The following is a 13,782-nucleotide window of genomic DNA, read 5'->3' on the forward strand; positions in this document are numbered from 1 at the left end:
CACATTTATTTATTTACATTTATGACATTTTCTAACTAAATCTAAGCAGGGCATCTTGGTGGACTAGTGGAAACAAACTTTTAACACAAGACTGAAATATGGTGACGTTATAGAGTTGATAGGGAACTTTTTAGTAGTTTTAACAGCTGCTTATAAAACTGAAGTGAGCGCACGTGAAATGTCTGTGGTTATTCCTTGCCGCACCAGGTGAAGCAAGACATTTATAGCTTCTGTGAAACTACAAACTATTAACATAAAAATAAGTCTTCTGTTTCAAACCCATTTATTATCATTTGTGTGATAGTAAAATCATATTATGGTTTAATGTCCCTTAAACCCCTTCTAAGAGACAGGTTGTCTGTTTTCTTTTTCTCTCCTCCTGAGGACAAAGTTCTAGACAACAAACACACACACACACACACACACACACACACACACAAGCATGGGCTACCATTTATTCATACACACAATAGCACTCATGCACAGAGCCACTCAAACACAAAGTACCTTATGATTGCGATACACACGGTCCAAGGAAGTGGCTGATTATTCCTGTTGTTGTTGTATTCACAGCTGCATTGAAGCATGGTGTTGGTGTTATATGATCATTGCACTTTAATGGTATAACGGCACTGTTTATCCTGAACTGCCAGCTGAACAGAGAGGAGTGGGGAGTCAGTCAACTGAATATTAAACATTTACCCATTAAACTGTAATTTGTGTTTGATCTATTGACATTAAGGTTCAAATGAAAATGTTCAAATAGATATCTTTGGTCAACCATCATCCCAAAAAGGGGTGCGGCCTCGACAGTATGTACAAGTCTGGTCTGTAGCTGGAATTTTCAAAACATCTTTCTGGAAAAACTCCCTAATAAGAGGAAAGCTGAAAACATTGGTTTCACGGTGTGTGGTATGATATAATGTCAAGTTTCTTATTATCACCTGGACGTAGAGCCTTTGGAAAACATCACAAGGCATCATGTTTACAAGGGGTTTTTTTCGTTAGATTAGACACGGCAAAGTCTACACGCCAACAATCATTTTCTGCATGATGCTCTCCTCTCTTCTCTTTGTGTCCTTGATGTTCTCTTCTTTCTCCCCGTTTTCCCTCTACATCCTCTACTGTCCTTGTTTCCTTTCCTGCTGTCTCATCTCCTCTCCTTCCTTCCTTCCTTTCATTTACCCTTCCTTCCTTGTTTCTTCTCCTTTCCTCCTTTCCTCTCCTCCTTTTTTAGAAATGGACAGTTGACAAAGCAAGAGTGATGCAGTCTCATTCACTCCTGATTTGCTTGTGTGACCCCCGGTCACGGGAGCGAGCAAGGAGCAGGGGATTGTGGGATATGCGATGGCTGAGCAGCTGTGATGGGGTCAGGGGTCAGTAGCCCTGACGACGGCCTGTTGCCGGGGCAGAGGCGGTGGCGCGGTAGTTGCCAGGGCAGGGGCAGGCTTTGTGGTGCTTCTGATGGAGCATGGAGGTGGGAAAACTGGGGGAAGGGACAGTGAGAAAGAGAAGAAAATAAAGAATGAGAAGAGAAAGAAATTAACAAAGAGACAGGGAGGGAAAGCAAGAGGAAGGGTGGGAAAATGAAGCTACGTATATTCTAATGCCATATAGAAAAGGGGAGAAAACGAGTACGCGTTGTTGTTTAGTTGTAACCCAGTAGAAGGAGGTGCGAACTTTCTGTTTATTGTGAAGTTGCATACTGTACGATAATGAATGGAAGCAAACGGCGTCTGGAGGACTAAAGAAGTCTGAATCTTTAACTGTGTTTACTGTGTTTAAAACATATCAGGGAAGAATGAAAGAAGACAAGAACTTGACCCTTGGATATATGACCAATTCGCTTTTTCCAACTAACACACAAAGCGACTGACCAATTGTTACAGTGTTGTCAGTGTTGTCAGTGTTGTCTCAAACATTTGTTCACAGAAACCAGTGGTGGAGGTTCATTTACTCAAGTAGTGTATTAAGTGAATTCAAGTACTTGTACTTTACTTGAGTATTTCTACAGTAGTTCATGCTACTTTAAAGTCGGACTCCATTAGATCATAGGCAAATATTGTAGGTTTTACTCCTCAACATTTTCTGAAAGTTTTTTTTAGGTATTAGTATTTAAAGTATTAATTTTAATTCTTTGAAAACTATGTGTTTCCAAATTTAGTGATTTTTATGTTTCAGAAAAGGATGAAGTGTTTAGCATTAGATGTTAAAATAAGCACAACCTTAAACATCTACACATTCATTCATCCATCGTCTATCCTGTATTCAGGGTCGCGGGGGGGGGAGCCGGTCCCAGCTGACATTGGGCGAAGGCAGGATACAACTTGGACAGGACACCAGTCTACATCTACACATCATATATGATAATAAAACACTGACAGGGCCGGCACAATCATTTTACTGTTTCTTCCTTAAATACAATTTGCATACTAGATGATGTGTGTGTGTGTGTGTGTGTGGGGGGGGGGGGGGGTAAGGGGGAGGGTGTGTAGGTCAGTGGATGGAGTTAAACCGGTCATTGTTCCTACCAGTGTGTCCCAGGAGACCTGAGGGAGCAGGGATAAATAGGTGCTTTTCTCTATTCACCATTATTTTACCACGCTCCCTGGCTCCTGCGTCTGTGTGTGTGTGTGTGTGTGTGTGTGTGTGTGTGTGTGTGTGTGTGTGTGTGCGTGTGTGTGTGTGTGTGTGTGTGTCTACGTGTGAAAACAGTGTTGAGTCGTATATTTTAATGTTTGCATTTGAAAAAAGATTACTAAAAATGTACTGATATGTCAACTAAAGCTAAAGGCTAACGCTAAATGGCGTAAATAAAACATTTGCAAATTTTGTGTTTGTATTCCTCTATGTGTGAATGCACACTGTTACTGCTATTGGTCAAAGATTTATGTAGAGTCACTAAATCCCCTTGCTCTTTTCCCAGTGTGTGTGTGTGTGTGTGTGTGTGTGTGTGTGTGTGTGTGTGTGTGTGTGTGTGTGTGTGTGTGTGTGCTCTTTTCCCAGTGTGTGTGTGTGTGTGTGTGTGTGTGTGTGTGTGTGTGTGTGTGTGCATGCCCCGAGGCCAATTAGGAGACAGATAGTTAACCTCATTGAAACTAGATGTTGAATGAAGGCCTTATTGGAGACAGGGAGAGAGAGAGAGAGAGAGAGAGAGAGAGAGAGAGAGAGAGAGAACACAAGCTCAATATAGTGTATTAATGTACGCATTTTCATTATTTGGTCTGGTTTTTTATTTTTTTTATTATTTTTTCATTCATGTACTCAATATACTGTATGCAGGGACACGGCATTGTTTTTACATGATCTGATAATTCAGACAAAAAGAGAGATGAGATTATTTGACTGAAAAATACACTAAAATTGGAGGATGAATAAGATCCATCCATTGTCTACCGTTTATCCTGTATTCAGGGTCGCGGGGATGAATAAGATGGTTTACAAAATACTAAACTCATGAACACTGAAAGACTGGGAAATGAGCATAGTGTTGTCAGTGTTAAACCTAGTCATCATCTTTCTCTCTCTCTCTCTCTCTCTCTCTCTCTCTCTCTCTCTCTCTCTCTCTCTCTCTGTGTGTGTGTGTGTAATGTAAGCTTCCCCTTTCAAAGTAAAAGAGTATTCTTCCTTGCAGGAAACATTCCAAGATTTAATTTAATTTCCATATTTGAGTTTTGAAGTAAATGTAATTTTATGCAGGACTTTCCCCAAACAATAAAACTCTTTTTTTAAAGGGATAGTGATTATTCTTCCCCGGTGTTGAATGTCCAGTTCACTAACTCTACTGTTGTAGCTTCATCAGGGGGAACATGACACTGGGAAGGTTCACTCCATCCCCCCAGTTTCACCATCTTCTGTGTAGTTGGCCTCGTCAAACCACACTGGCTTCCCATTTGCCAACATGGTACCACTACTAACTGGGCAACTCTAGCTTTAAACCTCATACTGTTTTTGAGCAATTTTATTTTATGCAGTATTATATGATTTTGATCAAAAGTAGACTGAGTACATTTAAAAAAACATGTCCTAAGCTTTCTCACTCTTACTGAAAACAAGTTCCTCCACCCGTCAGTCTGCAATATTTAAACCACGGCTCTTCATCCATTCATTGTTGATGCTGCCTGTTCGGTACCAAGCGTTGGTTGGTTTCGGCCACCTTTTGTATCTTGCGTTTCACATAATAACTTAGTGTTTTCTCCAGAACTAACTCTTGGTTCTGTGCTCTAGGATCATTCCCTCATTCCCACCTGCCTGTCTGCTCACTGCTCTGCCACAGTGCCTGGTTTTCTGCCATCTAATCTCAAGCCACATGCCTTGCTCATTCCCCCAGGAGTCCTCACCACCCCCAACCCCGGCTCCACGCTTCCCACATCCACTGCTTACCTTGTGCAATAAACTCTAGACTTATTCACCACCATCTCAGCTTTCTACATCTGGGTTCTCTCTAACCAAAACTTAATAAGATGTCTCTCCCAAAGAGGTAATCAGGCTTTTATTACCTCTGTTAGACTACTGTAATTCTTTGTATGGCGACTCTTTGTCTCCGGTTTGTGCCTATGCAGCCGTTTGTCTTCTCGCTGGAAAAAGAAAATGGGACCACATACACCAGTTCTGGCCTCCCTCCACTGGCTTCCTGTACTGTTAATGTCTCAAATGAGCTGGCACCACCTTATCTAGCAGAACTCCTGCAACTTCACAATCGCTGCTGAATACCCACCTCTTCTCACTGCCATTTGAATGTTTGTCACCTCAACTACATCTTCTGTTGTGCTGCAATTCTTTGACTATTATAGTTTATTGTTTTCTTGTGCTCTTTTGGTGTTTTCTTTGTATTCATTTCTATTTTGTGATTGCTCATGACGGTCAACTGCGTTTTAAAAAAAAAAGTCCTATATGAATAAAGTTTGATTTGATCCATCTACAAAATAGCATTGCAACAATACATAAAAGGGACTGGAGGTGATTAAGATCTGGAGGCACTTGACCAAATAAAAGCATCTTAAGGTGCAAGATGAAGTCAAAGAGCAGAAGTTAGGAAGATAATATACATAATAAAACATCCATCCATCCATTTTCTACTGCTTATCCTGTATTCAGGGTCGCGGGGGGGCTGGAGCCGATCCCAGCTGTCATTGGGCAAAGGCAGGGTACATCCTGGACAGGTCGCCAGTCTATCACAGGGCCGACATGTAGAGACAAACAACCATTCATGCTCACATTCACATCTACAGGCAATTTAGAGTCATCAATGAACCTATCCCCATCCTGCATGTCTTTGGACTGTGGGAGGAGGCTGGAGAACCCGGGGGGAACCCACACTTACATGGGGAGAACATGCAAACTCCACACAGAAGGAACCTGGGCCTGGGAATCGAACCCAGGACCCTCTTGCTGTGAGGCGACAGTGCTATCCACTACACCACCGTGCAGCCCCATAATAAACCAAGTAGATAAAGATTTTTTATGATTTGTCTGATGAATGAATCTGAAGTTATGTTTCCTAATGTAGTTGTGTAAGCAATAATGCACAATGAGGTTCCTGATGTATGAAAATTATGGATGAGTTAGTGTGTTGCATTATGCTTTTTATGTTTCCAATATATAGCAGGGTTTATATGGGGTATGCAGTTAATCAACAGCTTCCTGTTACTGTGTGCAGAGACAGAAAAGGCCCACCTAAAGGTCTAAGCAGGATAAAAAAAATACCACGTTAGAGAGAGTTAAAATGTCATGGGAGAAGTGTAGCTTTACTGCAGCTGAGGTTTCTCTGCTGAATGTGATGCTAATATGAGAACAATGGCTTAAAAACTGTTTGGTTACATCTCTGTTTTCCCTCTCAGCGCCTAGTTTTATCGCCTCTTTGTTGTTTCAGTCTCTTTATATACATGTGTATTTCTGTCCCACGTGTTTCTCTTTCTTCCTTGTCTTCCTCCCCTTCTGTCTCTTGGTGTATATAACCACACCCTCTCTCTCCCGCGCCAGTGACAGCTGGCCCCTGCTTTCCCGCCAACAGACCAGCTGTCCATACTAACCAGAGGTATTTGAAAAGCGTGTGTGTGTGTGTGTGTGTGTGTGTGTGTGTGTGTGTGTGTGTGTGTGTGTGTGTGTGTTTGTGTGTGTGTGTGACGTATTAAATATCCCTCTCTTTTGCAGGAAAGAATAAAGACACAATGAATACAAACACACAAGTAACCAACAATATTAGGTTAACACACTGTAACGCTCTCTTTTAGCACAACTTTAAATGTAAAGTTCTCCTTTCTTGTCTGCCATCTCTAGTTATAACTATTTCAGAGATTGCCTGTCAGTCAAACTTTATTGGTGGTACAGTGACATCATCTTCCTTTTCCGCTTGATGTAATGCTGAAATGTGAGTTTCGGTAGCTTGTCTTTCTTGTCAACACTGTAATTACTTTACTATATTCTAACCCAAATATAAACTTTATCCCAGTGAAGAAAGTCAGACCAGATAGAGATGTTGTTTGTCTTAGTGGGCATAGTGTGTCTAACTCAATCAGATGTCAAGTTTGGGTGATTAGGGAAAATCGCATTATTTTAATGTGGATTCATATTCCAAAGATCTGCCGTATTGCAATTCATAACATTTGGACTGAAAGGGGTAAAAGTATGGGTTTTATATGTTTTTCTTTATATCAATCATATAGAACACACCCTGGACTGATTCTTCACTTTTTCACCTCTCCCCAAATTTGGTCATTTGGATGCCCCATAGAGTTTTCTTGTTAATGGTGGTTCAGTTAGATGTGACCTCTTTGATCTGAACTACCAGCATTCTGAAATTGCACAATTGCAACTAAAGTTAGGGCTTTTCCTACCTGGGTTGATTAGTCCAAGCGTATCAAACTCGGATTCCTTTTGCCCCTTGGTACGATAAATAATACTTCAAGGTCTGACCTTCACGAGCAACAGAGTATGTTGCCTTGTTGATATTTGGGCAGATAAGAGCTTATTAGCTTGAATTTGTTTCTGTGTAGAAAGAAACCTAACCTTCGAGAGAACGCAGCAAGGATACCAACTCATCTACTGAAAATGAGTTACTGACTAATGTTGCACAAGTCATACTTGACCATCATTTTATAGCCACCATCAGCATGATCATCACAATCACTGTGTCTACTTCTTTAAAAATATTTACTGCTATAATCGCAGGCAAGTGTCATAGCTCTTGAAAAACAACTGTGATGTGGGAAGTTGATTTCTAGATTCTGTGGTATGTACGCATACAGGAACGCACACACACAGTGATACAGTCAACAGTAAACCACATGTACAGACTTCTGGCTGTACACTCTAACTGACGGCAGCTGTGTTCGTTAACCACGCACGCACACACACACACACACACACACACACACACACACACACAGATATGGAGAGGAAGCCTTGTAATACCCGTTGTCTCCTTAACTGCTTGGATTATCAATGTGAGGCAATGAATGTGGTCAAAGCGGTTGTTTATCAACGCCTTGGGACTACATACACACAAATACACACACACACACACACACTGCTCCAGTAGTTCCACTGGTTTATGTCAGTGGCAGACACGTGGAAATCCAAGGCATCAGGACGTGCTTGTGTTTATGTGGAGTTGTGAAGCGTAGAAAGCTAAATGCAACCAATACATAATTTGGTTAAAATATGTGCTATATTTGGATGGAAACTTGGCCTGCTGCATGTGAACCCGGATTTACAGTAACCAGGTTACCACCAAAAAAAAATCCATGTTAGTTGTACTGATCGTGTTGTCAGATAGTTCAGCCATCCAGAGGCTGAGCACCAACACCTGAGAATCCCCCTGTGCTTTCCACTGTTTACAACAATCCAATAACAATAAAACATGGTAACAGTGACTGCACTTGTTGTCGATTAATGGGGTCGGTGGAGGGCCGGCGTGGAAACCAAGCCAAGAACAATAGCAGTGGAAAGGGAACAGTTCAGTGGACTTTTGCATTAACTCTGTTGGTTTGTGTTGTAAGAAAAGAGGGCAGGAATTCCAAAGGGAATTAATGTTTGTTATGGTAATGACTCCGTTAGATATGGCTGGATGGCTGCATCCTAAACTCTTATTTCAACGGCATGATGCTGTTGATTCTAAGTTCATCTTCTTACAACATGCAAGCAATGAAAATAGATACAAAATAAATACAATGGTTTCCTTCCTTTGTTTTGTTGTGACACAAATGGGCTGTTAAATGTGTCTGATTTTTCTGTACATTTGAGCACACAAACCTTACACAGTAGGTCTGTTGTCTTTCTCATGTTTTGTACATTGTGTTTATGATATTCTCTCCATGATTGCGGCAGATTCTATGAATGTAAAAACGCCTAAAGCTGCATTGCAGTGGCTCCAAGGACTACAGTAGTGTGGCATAGACCTGGCACATGATGAAGACTTGTCCTGGAGCATCTCCAGCCATATTCGTGTTTATTCGTCACATCCCCAGTGTCTAACGGCCTTTTAGAAAGGTGTGTAGAGGTGGAAATCATAATTTACTTTATTAATTATTTATTTGGGTACAGTTTTATAGATTTGTTAATTTGTTCACTTTTTTGCCTGACCTTAGTGACCATTCAAAAGTACTTCAGTATGTAGCCGACAACAGGAAGTGAACACATCACCATTCATATGGCGCATTCAACACTGATTCTGATTGTTTGCAGTTTGGTATGAGCTTCAGTCAGTTTCGTTCAGTTGTTGAAAACTCACTGGTTATGATGTTAATAACTCGCCAGCAAGAGATATCAGATTATGATTGTGTCTTTAAAAAACATACTTTCAGGAGTAAGTATATGTGTCACAGCTGAGCTGACGACGGTGCTCTCAGTCACCAGTAAGTGGAGCTCCACTGCTGAAAGCTGCTACATTCATTGACAGTGACAATAGTGATTCAGTGTACTCCGTTCATAGCGGTTACTCTTTAAAGACACATCAGACATGTTTCACACTTTGGAATGGGAGACTCAGAGGGACAATGAACTTGTGTTCAAAAATATAAAGGGATGAGGACTTTTAACCCCTCTGACCTCATATTATACTGGTTCACAGCCAAAATTCCTCCAATACCAGTTCAAGTTCTGTATAATACACAAAGGGAAAAGCTGCTCAGCTGTATGAATGTGGTTCTTCTTGTAAAGCAAGAGCTTCTGCATTCCTTTTTAGGAACCTTTTTACCACAGGAACCTGAAAAGGAACCTTTTCAGAACGTGCATTGCATTGCATGTTGATCGACATGTTCTGGTGTCTAATATAAATATATAAAATGGGTTTTTATTAAGTTGAGCATGTAAATCCCCTTCTAGCCAATCAAATTAAATGTATTTTCTCATTCTGGAGGGAAAGTCCAACAATGGGGACTTCCGAGTCTGTGTCTAAACAGCATGGCATTCACAAGGTTCCTCTCTAATTCCAACCAGAGTGACAGAGTAAACTGTACAACATGTCTGTAACACAGGTGCATGTGTTTTACAGTGACAACATGAGTCAATTTCTGACAAATGCATGAATATGTGTCATGACTTATTTTTGATATTTGATGAATTTGCACACCTGTCGCTATCTGTATTTCAGTGCTGAAGTCATTGAAACATTTGGGCCAGGTTTATTGTTTTAAACTATATTAACCCTCCTCTGTCTGTCTGCCACTAACCATATGATATAATTCAAAAACAAAAGAGCATTGGTGAGTAACAGCTGAGGGCAAGAGGTGCACACACACACACACACACACACACACACACACACACACACACTACGCTACGTTAAAATAACATATCAGCAGCTGCTGAGTAGACTGGTCTCATTTAGCACCAAACAACAGCTATTACACACACACACACACACACACACACACACACACACAGGGTCTGGGTGTGTGTGTGTTACTTCACACAGTATCAGCCAGCAGACTGGGGCTGTCTGAAGTGAACAAGGTCCAGCCTGTCTCACACACACACCTTAGCAACCGTCGACCAGTTGTGGCAGTTGACAGTTTGGCATTGAAGCTTTGTTTGTGTGTGAGGCTGGCATTTGTCTTCACTGCCATTTGTAGTGAACATTTGAGTGTCCGTACAGCATTCGCAGCATGCTCTGCACCGGCATTCACTTGTACGTCGTACATATAAAGCTGTAGGAGCTATGGGTCAGGGGATTATTTTTAGAGACGCCCATTTGTAAATCCACTGTTGGACTCACACTGACTTTCACACTGATGCTGTGCTGGATAAACCTGTATCTGCACTTGCACGTTTTAGTTTTTCTGCATCGACACAGATCACATGATGCCATGATGACACATACACACACACACACACACACACACACATTCACGAGGTGAAAACAAGAGTTTTGCTGTTGTGGCTGCTCAATAGTTGTGTAAAAAGAAACAAGCCCAGTTTTCTCACTGGAGCTTTTTATTTTTCTGTGTAATATTTGCTCGAGGCAACAATATCTTAATATGAAGGACATTGCTTGACGTTCACTAGACCCACATGTCCTGTTACAGCTGCACATTGTACAAGACCAGATACTTTTTGGACATTTTGAGGCCCAGGATTACCAAGGCAACATAACACTCAACATCTTGTTTCAACATTCACAGAAATTCATCTTTGATATCTTCAGTATTTCTGTGTATTAATATAGATAATATAGATGTTATATTGGATAGGGTGAGATATCTACAAGGCTGAGCTGTTAATGTCAAAAAGACAAATACAAGAAAGAGTTCTGTTAACTTTGCAATGTGGGGGTTTTGTTAAAACATTTTCCAAAAATACCAAAAACATCTACTTAGGTTTTATTCCCAACGCCAACTGCTGAAATAATATACCACATGTTTGACATGCGGTGAGTATCAAAAATACTGACAGTCAGCTTCAATGTGGAAACTAATCTTTTTATTATTGTCACAGGATGAAAAGGATTCAGTCCCTCTGTTTTTAAGGCGATTTCCAAGTGCTGTGATAAAATAGTGTATGGATTATGTTCCCAGGGATGTGATGAAAGGAAGTCTTTATTAACCAGATGCCCTGAGGGCTTGCTGGTCACTCTGTTGCATCATTGTGAGCAGCTGGCACCAAATTGCCCGTGTGTGTGTGTGTGTGTGTGTGTGTGTGTGTGTGTGTGTGTGTGTGTGTGTGTGTGTGTGTGTGTGTGTGTGTGTGTGTGTGTGTGTGTGTGTGTGTGTGTGTGAGAGACACGTTGCCAGATTCCAGGAAACAGGAAACTGACTGGCGGGAAAATTACAGCAACGGGGGGTCTAGTCTTTTGTCAAAACATAATCCAGTGGACACTCTTAACACTCTGTTCACCCCCTCCTTCCTCCTCCCAAACACACACACACACTTTCTTTCTTTCTTTGGGCATTTTCCCGGGAAGCAGGCCCGGCTGCTGCTTCTCTCCTCAAGAGTGAACTACAGAGGGGAAGTCTGGGATTCCTTGTTGGTGGAGAAAGAGCGTGAGTGTGTGTGTGTGTGTGTGTGTGTGTGTGTGTGTGTGTGTGTGTGTGTGTGTGTGTGTGTGTGTGTGTGGTGGGGGTCGAGTCCAGTTGGTCAATTGAAAGGATTTAAGGAGCCATACGGCCTGGTGAGGATCAGAGGGAGAGAAAGGGACTGTAGGCCTTGATGACCACAACTGTATGGAGAAAGAGAGCATGGTCAATGGGAACATTGATGTGTTGTGCTGCAATATGAAGGCGGAACTTTCTTTTGAGTATAAAAGAGTTGTTCCCCTGTGGTCTTGAAGAAAGTGTTTACAATGGATTTCAACAGCCATATTTTACCATAATATATCCATAAAGAACATGTTCATAGAAATTTCACAAACCATTCCAATAGTGATATCAGCAGTATCTCCTCTATCTATCGGTCCAGGGAGGATCCCTCCTCACTTACTCTTCTTGAGGTTTCCTCTATTTTTTCACTGTTAAAAAATTGAGGGGCTGAGGACAGAGGGTGTTGTATTCTATACCGATTGTAAAGCCCTTTGAGGCAAATCGGTGAGTTGTGATATTTTTTTAACATTATTATATATAAATAACTGACTTGACTTTTGTTGCTGCACTTGCGGCTCACAATACTAGTATTTCCTTTGTAACTGACTAAACGATATTATATCATATCATATCAAAGCTTCTGTTGGTCTTGCAAAAATGTTGTAAGAACCCAAGACCCGAAGAACAGAAAGGAGTACTTGCACCAAGTTGCACCAAGCAGATAAAATGCAAAAATAAAGCTGTGACCTGTATTTATCATCACTTATAGTTCCCTACCAGCATTTTAGAATACAAACTTGTGAATTAAAATTTGCTTTGATTGACTGGGTTAGCATCTCACAGTAGGCCCAGTTGCTCCGTACCATGCGGAAGCACGGTGCATGAGCAACTGTACTGGGCCGAAGCACACCTCTTGTCAAACAAACTGGAATTTGGGGGTCAAACGTACTTGGGTGCATATGGATTGCCTAGTGTGAGTGCATCCCGTACCATATCTCCTATGGTCAAGGTCATCCTCTCCTTCTGTTTTTACAATATTGCAGACAAAATTTCAACAGATAAATCCATAAAGAGGTTGAAAATGTCTGTGAAGAAGAATAGAGAGGATAAGACAGTTGGATAATTATTTCAGTTGACCACACAGGAGAATGTGTTTTTTGTGAAATAAAACAGAAGGGTAAAACTTCTATTAAAAGACAGGAAGCTGGCTTGATGGATGGAACAACGCCAAAGACAAAGTGAAATATCCTCCTTCAGAAGCTTGTCATGACCCGGTTGTTTGTGCGACCTCACCAGCACCAGGTCCCTGCACAGTGATTTATCCACCTCTGTTTAACAGTCACTAACTGCCTGGGGTCACCATTCATCTCTCAGCTTCAACGACATGTTCATTTCACAACTGTAGTCACCATTAATCTCTATAACTTTACAATTTAATCAGCCGTTTAAAAACTCCTATCAGGGCTGGAAATATTTCCTGGCACTTTAGAAAAAAGACCCATAAATCAGCTGCCCTGGTTCTGTGTGCCTCATTGGCATTAACAGAGGGCTAGTGTTGAAGGTTTTGTTCCCTGGTACAGAAAGGGCAAATACTCCCCATCATATCATATATCAGCAGTGCCTGATGGGGTTTTAAAAATGACTTTTTGGAGTCATCCCCTTCCTCGCTTGTTGGTGGATTTGCATCGGATGATTACAAATATGAAATGTTTAAGACAAAAAGCTGTGTGCTCATTAATCATTATACTTTGTAAAATGGGACACTTAAAACATAGCTCTGATCAGCAGTTTAACCACATCTCTAAACTAGTGCTGTATGCTGCAGGTAAGAGCAACACCACTTTCTGTCTTGTGCTAAGTTAGCAGTTATTTCTGCCCTCAAATGTAACAGAATGGAAGAGGATCAGAGTGGGCTGCCAGTCAAGTGAGAAAGATTGTGGGGACCAGTGGAGCGACGGTGGAAATTCATGCGGCCTGTATTCTTACTTTTGTCAGAAACTGAGGTAAGTATGTATGTAGCCATATGGCTTAGTGCTGTTTAATTACCCTAGGCCGAAAAACACATTATTTTACCAATAATGCCTGCACTCTGACAATGAGGGGATCCTAATAGCCAAATGGTGAGGTTCATATAATATGCAATGTCCCCTGTTATATGCCAGCCAGGGACCAACTTCTTAACATGCCAAGAAAATAATCTTACAAAATAAAGAAAAGAAAAAATGTCAGCATTTGTCACAGAAATCTGTACTGTTTGAAGATCACC

The sequence above is a fragment of the Eutrigla gurnardus genome, assembly GCF_963514095.1.
Source record: "Eutrigla gurnardus genome assembly, chromosome: 10".
Taxonomy (NCBI): domain Eukaryota; kingdom Metazoa; phylum Chordata; class Actinopteri; order Perciformes; family Triglidae; genus Eutrigla; species Eutrigla gurnardus.